Genomic DNA, 9,432 nt, shown 5'->3' with positions numbered 1-9,432 from the left:
CTTAATGCATGAGCAACTTATATCTCTAACATAATAAGTTGGTATTTTATTTGTATCCATATTTAATAAGCTTGTGTGAGTGAAAAGTATATGGCAACATAAGAGACCAAATAGAAAAAGTGGACAAAATAAGATGCAGGTTAAGCTTCTGAAATTGGCTAGAATTTATTCATAATGCCACAAATTAATGTGTTAATTCTTTGCTACTCTGCCAAGAGTGAAACAAGAAAGGGGAAGGGAGAAAGGAATATTTATTGAGCAATGATTTAAAACTATTTTGGTACTATATTTATAGCAGGACAAAATATCTGCACATTCATCTCCAAAATTTGTATACTTATTTTAAAAAAATCACTATATGCTTTTATATGTAACCTTTATACACATATTACTGTAGTAAATTATTTTAATTATTTTGAAAAAATGTGCTTTTCATATTAAAATATTATAAAATATGTATAAATAGAAAATTCAAAGGATGAGACAAAAAATTTAGATAAAAGTTTTGATATTTCCCCACATCCCATCTTACATACTCTCCTAGGATGCATCACACTTTGAATAATACCATTATTAAGCAGTTACTGTCAAATATTAGACAGAGCCTTAGATCATGTTAGACTTAAATAGGGATTCGCCAAATCTATCATATGGTTATAAAGTTATCTACTTATTACCTTCCAGAATATAATAAAATGTCAACTGTTAAGATTTCTTATGCATAAGAAATGAGATATTAAGTCATCCCAAAAAACTTAAAAAAAAATCAACCTGGCTTCAAAAGGAACTTAATAACCACCATACAAATAAGAAGTGAGTAATATTTTTACAGCCAAATTGGAAATGAAATGTTCCATTCCTGACACAAGTTTCTAGTTAATTTTTAACTACACACCAGATGATGTTGCTTTCTTTCCTCAGATCCTCAAAAGGAAAGCACAGTCTTAGTTCCAATGGCTGTTCACTCATTGCAGAAGCCACACACCAGAAAATGTTTGTCAACTCTAAGAAGACAACTATTACAAAATGAGGATTGGTTTTCATAGCTGTGATTCAAACCACTGTACAGCTAACTGTTTTGATTAATCACATTTTGTACAGCTTGCTTCTGGGAAAGTTGAGTCATACCATCTCTGGCTTGGCAATTCCATCATAAACTTGTAGTGTGCATACAACTTTTTATATGTTATCCTGAGAAACCTGAAACAGCTGCACCGCTGGCAGGAAAACACAGGACCACCAGTAAAATATCCAAAACAGTTGCATCTTTTAATTTATGACTGTGCACTGTTTCCATAAAGAGTATATAAAACAGTTCAGCTTTTATAGGTAAAATGTAATAAACAGTCATACTCATAGAGGCCATAAATGTATTTTAATAGTTTATCTAAAATGATTAGTGTTTAAAAATAGTATTTCTTGAACAGTCATAATATAGAGCAATGAGCAAATATTTTAAAATTTGAGTTATTAAAGCTAAGTTGTATGATTCTAACTGCCAAAATCGAGTCAATTAAAATTTCTTTGCATAGCTCTGAAGAAAATACACTCCCCCTCTAGCAATCACTCACATTAAACTTGTCTGTGAGTATGAGTCTTTAAGAGTCCTGCCTATTTATATTGTTGTTTCAGATTTCTAGGGCTGCACAAAACTGTTACTGCTAAGTACTTCTAAATATTTTCACCATGGTAACCTATATTAAATTCCAATTAAAAAATAAAACAATTCATTCTTATTCGGTTGTGGGCTTTTATTTTCTAGGTACCTTATTTCATGTTCTTAAGCCCTTTAATTATTGTGGTATGCCCAAGTATTTTTAAAGATTTGTTACACTGAAACCACACTATGAGAATTTAGTATTTTTCTGACTTTTTTTTTTTTAACCCTAATCCTCACCTCTGTTGTTTGAATTCTTCCATGACCATTAAAAATAAATCACTGAATAGGATTCCTGGGGTTTCTGGCAGAGGTGAGTATCATTTCATGTAAACCATTATATAAGAGAATGAGGAGGAAGTCTTAGTCAAATTCATTTCCAAAATTTAAGCTCAGTTGGGTTTTGGAGGCTGGTGGTAATTGGTCTATGTAGCCAATCCCAGAACACTATTTCTGTTTTTTCATGGGTTTATTTTAAATATGTGTAAAGCTTATAAGCAAAAAACAGGAAAGAAAAAGTGGTTTGCTTAATTTTGATACCTGTACCTTATTTTTACTGAAAAGCAGACTAAACTCAGGTTTTTAATAAAAATTCATATCTTTATTTCTTAATAAGTTTTTCTTTTTTAAAAAAAGGGATGTTTTCAAAAGCATGCACATCTAATGTAATTCTTGGACAAAGGGCATCTTATGTTATAATTATGCTTTAAAAGTTTCCTTCCTTTGCCATTATTATCCATCGAAATTTGTTCAAATAGATTTTGGAGAAGCAGGGAAGAAAAAGGAGCAATGGGTCCTGAAAGTAAAGTAAGAAAGAACTAAGCATTAGAATCATACACTTGAAGGTTTATTCCTAAACTTTGATTGTCTACACTGCCTTTGTTGTTGTTGTTGTTATATATAGCAGCTTTTACTCCCAAAGAAGGTGGTATAATTTACACTTGGCTTCAGACAGACTTCATTTTCTCAGTCCCTTAACATAAGAAAGTGTCTCTGAGATTACTCTTTTATCCTTTCTTTTAAAGCCCTATATTGACCATCTGGCCCAAGTCTTGTCTCAGCTCATTTTAGTGCTATTCAACAATGCTTTGAGTTCTTAGCTAGGGCAGAGGGCAGGGGTTGTCATTCAATAATACCAAGAGGCAACATTCTTCCCCTCCAGTCATAACCTGTTCACGATAACCCTTGAAACATACTGGTTCTAGAGAATCTAGAATTCTCTAAGCAAGTTGAAATCAAAACTTGAAGTTCACATTAGTTCTCTCAACTTCAAATTATCAGGCCATATAAAGAGTTCAAAACTTAGATTGGTTCCAACTAAGAAATGCAGTGAACTCTAGAGACTAAGACTCTTTACAAGATGACTCATGTTCTCCTTCCTTCTCTCCTTTCTATCATGCGTTAAACACCAATTCCAAACATATCTGTGTCCCAACCCACAAAATTCAAAGATAGCTGTCCATTAAGAGAGATCACCTAGCTGCTGTCAGCTGTCAAGACCAAGAACTCTTGTAAGAAGTTCAGCCAAATTTATAAAATATTTACATTAACAACTTGAAGTATACTTCAGTGAAATTTAAAAACTACAGTGCCTATAAACCTAGTGACTTGGGAGGCTGAGGCCCTAAGCAACATAGCAAGTCCCTGTTCAAAATAAAATATAAAAAGGGCTGGTGATGTGGCTCAGTGGTTAAACGTCCCTGCATTCAAGGCAGGGGAGATTGGGGAGGGGCCAACAAAACAATAGGATACTCATATAATTATCACTAAAAATCAGAAACATTTCTAAAAACTAAGGTTAGTGCTTACATGTCCTATCTGAAACACAATATCAGAATAATAGATAAAACTGTCTACAGAGGGAGATGGATAATCATATATTCTAAGATAAATGGGGAAAGGCATTATAATTCAGACATATTTCCCATAATTCTGAGGGTGGTCTGGTTAAAGCACATGGTTTCATGAACTCCACTTTTAAAATGTAACAAATTTTCACAGATAGACATCATGTTATTCTTTGTTTTTTTAATCAGGTGATTTCAAATTTATACTAAAGGATATTAGTACAAACAATCATGCCAGAGATTTAGACCATGCAAACACCAAAGCTCAGATTTAGAAATTTAAAAAGTCATATGGTATTCTGAAGAAATGTATAACTGAAGAAAACTGCAATTTATTGCTATCAAATTTATGCACACTAGGTGTTTTAGGAGCTACCACTGAAGTTAAGGTTAATTACATAATACAGGATACTTCCTTGATTTAAGAGTGAACTACAGTACATATAGAGGATATAGGTATTTGAATGTAACGTACACTATGAACCCTATTGTTGGTAGTGTTGAATATCTCAAGTGATAGATGTCTAAAGATAGATTCTGACTATATAATACAAACAAACACAGGAATCAGGTGTTATGAAATAAACTTAACAGCAGCTAATAGACCATATGATTTTTGACAGATCTTATATACATTTTTCAAAATAAAAAAATGTTTATCTCAACAACAGAGTATTTATTATATGTTTGGCTAATTTCAGTACAGTACTTATTCATAGGGGTTGTGTTCCAAGAACCCCAATGGATGCCTGCAACTGCAGATAATACTGAATCTTATATATACTATATTTCTTCCTATACATGCATACCTATGATATAAAGTTAAATTTATAAATTGAACAAAGTAAGAGATTAGCAGTGCCTAGTAATAGATGAATTACAGCAGTATTCAAAAGTTATGAAAATATGGTCTCTCTTGCTCTCAAAATACAATTTTTGTGTTTGAGAGCACAGGAATTCTTCTGAGTTCCATGCCTGATTTGCAGTTTTGTTACCAGAATTAATCTGTACTTCCATGTCTCATGCCGTGGTGCCTTCTTTGCACTTTATGAATAGAGTTTCTACTGGGCATTTTCCTTCAGAAGAACCCTGTTTCATCACAATTGTAGATTTGCTGTTCAACTTTTCCAACTCTGTCAGAAATTTGGTAGTAGCTTTTTTAAATCATTAGATAGAGCCTTTCTCATAATTTTACATTTTTTAAATTCAAATATTTTCCTGAATCTGTGTAGCCATCTCACGTTTGCAGTAAATGACTTGAAACTTGTTTCAGAGGACCCCTTGCTGAAGTCTCCACATAAACTCAATGCTTTTCTGCTGCAAAACATTGACATTACTCAAATCCCTTTTTCTATTTATATTTTCCACCTGTAAATCTAATGCCTTTTGAGGTATAACAACAAAACTAGCACAAATTTCTTTTATCTTTTTTACAATTTCATGGATACAAAGATTCATTCTTACTGTAGACCTCAGCAACCTCGGCCTACAATTGTTTTTCTTAAGTCAAGACTATCTCCTTTTCCCTTAAAGAAGCACATTTCTCTTTAGCATATCCAAATAGCCAGCATCACTACTTTTGTATTTGGGGGCCATTATTAAGTAAAATAGGGTTAAACACAGGCACTGCAATATCATATCAGTTAATCTGATATCTGAGGTGAGTACTAAGTGACTAGTGGGTGGGTAGCATGTACAGTGTGGATACACTGAACATAGGAATGATTCACAATGGGTGAGAGATAGTGGGAGGGATTCTATCATGCTACTCAAAACAGCATGCAATTGAAAACTAAAGACTTTATTTCTAGAATTTAACACTAAATATTTTTAGACTATAGCTGATAACAACTGAAATTGTGAAAGCAAAACTATGGGTAAGCGGGGACTACTATACTATTCTTATATGCTTAGATGAAATTACATAGATAATGGTATAAATAATGTTTTTTACTAATTTTAAAACATTGTGACATTCATTTTTATAAATGTATTCAGGATAATAACAGAATGCAAAGTTTCACAAGAAACTAAAAATAGGAAATAATATAAAAGCCTAGATTTTGTGTATTCCAATAAGAAATAAGTGCCACTTCCATGGAAATACAACAGATTATCATAAAAATTAAATTTCCTATTGTAACATTCTTACTAGTGCCTGATTCTGGTTTGTTCAATGAAATTTTGCTAACATGTAATTCCATGTTAGTAACATGTATGTGCTAGAGTTTTCATCAAAGTCTTATAAAGGCAGGATAAGTAATTTATCCCGGGGAGACAAAATGCCAAAATTCAGATGTGTAGCTCATTCATTCTTAAAACAAAAACAAACAACTAAGTGCCTATTATATGCCAGGCATTGAAGCAACCCTGATAATAAAATAGAGCAAAGATTCCATATTCTCATGAACCTTATAATCCAACAGAAAAAAAGATGTTAAATAATGAATATTATGAGTGAAAAAGTCACAGATATATGAATGTGGATAAACAGGGAAGCCAACATAATATGATCAGAAAAGGTCTACTTAAGGAAATGACAGCTAAGCTTAGACCCAAAGGATGAAAAACAATTAATTACAAAGGGAAGGAGAGGCTTAGCAGTAATTCAGGCAGAGGTAAGACTATATATGAAGCGGCAAGGAGCCACAGTATGTATTGAATATGGGGATGGAGTGGGGATCCAGCCCCCCAAAAGGAGGTTAGAGATGCAGGCGGAAGATATACCAAAGTCATACCAAAGTCAGCTCCACAGGCCACGTTAAGAACTGTAAATTCTATTCAAAGGCCAATGAGAAGCCAAGTCATTATAAACATAGTAACTGAATTATCCTTACTGCACAATGAATTAGACAAAAACAGATGGAAAAGAGAAAATGGATTAGAGAAATTATAGAAAGACTCCTTAGGAGAATGTCTCTCTAGTCCAGGCTTGAGCCAATGGTGGCTTAGATTTGGGTGGTGGGAGTGGAAATAAAGAAAAGTACTGGTACAAGCAATATTTAGGGGTCAATGGAGTGTGTGGATATGGGAGGGAAAAAATAAGAAAATAGTATAAAGGTCAACTTCCAGGTATCTAGTCACATAGAAGAGGGAAGATGTTCTTACAAAGAAAACAAAAAATAGCAGTATTCTAGAAAACAAAATAAAAAACAACTCTGAGAATAATCACACAAAAAGGCAGGAAGAACAGTTTTATTTTGCTTACATTATCCCCTTCCCAAGGCAAGTATTGTTTAACCAGGAGAGGGATCTCCTTAGCTTGTGATGTCCCTTTGCATGGAAATGGAGAACAGCTCCCCCAGCCATAGATGGTACTGCCTGAATGAGCTGCATCAGTTATACCACAGCAAGATCAAAGAGACTGGTATGGCCAGAAGCAAAGAAAAAAGATGGAGGCTATAAATATCAGCTATGCACAGGAACTACCATAGTCCTCAGTGGCCTGTCGTGCATAGAATTCCAGTAAACTGTCTCTGACAAGGACTTTGACAGCCCTTTTGGCTACTGTAAACCTCCCTCCCCAGCCTGTATGACCACTAAGGACCCCACAGTTTTTGCCATGGTGGACTCCGGGGCTTGCTACACAGAGAAACCTAGCAAGTTCTCACTACAAAGGAAACCAACAATAAGTATAGCTGCAGTGACCCCCTTTGGCTTCTGTGGTTTTTTGCTCCAGATTCCTGAACTATCACCTCTCTGACCTTCTTCCACATAGCCACATTAGCCCAGGGATGCAGTACAAACACTGTTTGTAAATGCTTGCAAAAGCAATGATACCCACCTGCCACATGTATATTGGTCACAAGCCATCCGTGGGCTGTGTGTGGATTGTGTTACACATAGTAGCCTCTTGAGGGCACAGGCCTGGCACTGCAAACTTCCTGTCAAGGGATTGATCACATGATGCAGGTGTGCCTCCCCCTCTAGCTCTGCTTAAGATATCACACAGCACCTAAAATGGGTGTGACTTGCCAAAATGTTAATCAGTCTGCTGACCAGGAGACAACACAAAGCGAGACTCCACCCTTGAAACCTTATCACCTTCTGATGCCCCCATAAAAAATAAAGGAATTCTGGGCTCACATTCTCTTTTCCAGTGTTCTTTCCAGTGTGGAAGCTGACCCTTAAGGTCGCAGAGCCATCCCGCCCTCAATCTGAAAAACATGCCTGTGTTGTGTGATTTTTTCACCACTTTCTTAGTTTAATGTTGCAGGTAGCTCTTTTAAACCTAGTTTGTCTCGTCTGTGCTGGTCGTGGGTGAGATATACCCACAGCTAGCTCCTGAAGGTAGTTCACACTCCTGTCACTGGCCCTGACTATTGTGTTTATGCCTGTGGCTTGCCACCTGAATGTCTAAAAGATCTACTGGGTACCAGCAAGAGAGCTAAAATTCACAGCACAAAATTTCAGAAAAAGAAAAGAGAGAGAGAAAAAGAGTCCAGAAAAAAATTTTCAAAGAAATAATAGCTGTAAACTTTCTAACTCTGGGGAGAAAGATGAGGAGTCAGGTATATGAAGCTCAAAAATCTAGCGTCAGATTCAACCCAAGACATATTATATTCCAACTGTCAAAAAGCTAAGACAAGGGCTGGGGATATAGCTCAGTTGGTAGAGTGCTTGCCTCAAATGCACAAGGCCTTGGGTTCAAATCCCAGCACCACCCACACACGCACACACCACCACAACAACAACACATATACACACACACACACAAAAAGCAAAGACAAAGGGAGCATTTTGAAAGCAGAAAGAGAAAAGCAGATCTCTGTAAGATAATTAGCAAATTTCTCAGACTCCTTGCAAATAATAAGAGAATAGGATAATATATAGAAAGAGCTAAAAGGGGAAAAAAAAGTAAACCAGGAATATTTTACAAAGCAAAGGTGTCCTTCAGAAATGAGGAAAAGATAAAGATTTTTTTATATAAACAAAAGCTGATGGCATTCATTACCACTAGACCTACCTTATAAAAAATGCTAAAGGGTGGCTGAAATGAAAGGTCATTAATTGGTAACATGAAAACATATGAAAGTATAATACTCATTGGCAAAGTTAAATATATAGCCAAATTCAAAGTAGTCTAATCAGTGGTGGTATGTAAATTGCCTACAATTTTACTATAAAGGTTAAAATACATAAACATTTTTTAAAGACAAATGTGTTTTTTTAATACCTTTATTTTGTTCTTATTTATTTTTATGTGGGGCTGAGGATCAAACCCAATGCCTCACATGTACGAGGCAAGTACTCTACCTCTGAGCCACAACCCCAGCCCCAGCCCCATAAGCATTTTAAAAAGAAGAGGGACTACAATAATGTATTAATGGATCCACAATGTAAAAGGATATACACTGTGTCATGAAAACATAAAATATAAGGGTAAGTGCAATTGATAAAGAAAAAAAGTTGTTATCAATTGCAAATACACTGGTATAAATATGTTTTACATCAGCCTTTCACGGTAACAAATAAGAAAAAATTCATAGTAGATACATGACAGATGAAAAAGGAATGGAACCATACCACTATACATATATATAAAATCAAATCACAGAAGACAGCAAGAGAATAAGAATGGAACAAAAAGCCTACAAAACAATCAGAAAATAATTAGCAAAATGGCAATGGTTAATTCTTACTTATTAGTCATTATTTTAAATGTAATTAGTTTTTTTACACTTTCTGATTAAATGGCCCAGCATTATAATAGAATATTGTACCACAAATCACTAGTCCAGGAAAAGGTCAAAATACAAAATTTAAGGTAGTTTCTACTGAATGTGTATCACTTTCTCATCATCCTAAAGTAAAACAGTCATTATATTGAATGACTGTTAAGCTGGGGAAGGTCTATCTACACTGTTAAAATGTACCCAGTACACAAAAATGATCTACTGATTCAATGCAATTCCTATCAAAACTCTA

General features: G+C 34.7%; 1 protein-coding gene across 2 annotated transcripts in view; it reads right to left on the bottom strand.

Moving 5' to 3' along the window:
* The window catches only part of MNAT1 (MNAT1 component of CDK activating kinase), a 258,540-nt gene that overhangs the window by 1,436 nt on the left and 247,672 nt on the right, over nucleotides 1-9,432 (bottom strand). The window lies entirely within an intron of this gene.

This window comes from Spermophilus citellus (genome assembly GCF_964194105.1).
Source record: "Spermophilus citellus genome assembly, chromosome: 4".
Lineage (NCBI taxonomy): Eukaryota > Metazoa > Chordata > Mammalia > Rodentia > Sciuridae > Spermophilus > Spermophilus citellus.
Note: the sequence above shows the minus strand (reverse complement) of the source record. Positions and strands in the feature narration are given on the sequence as shown.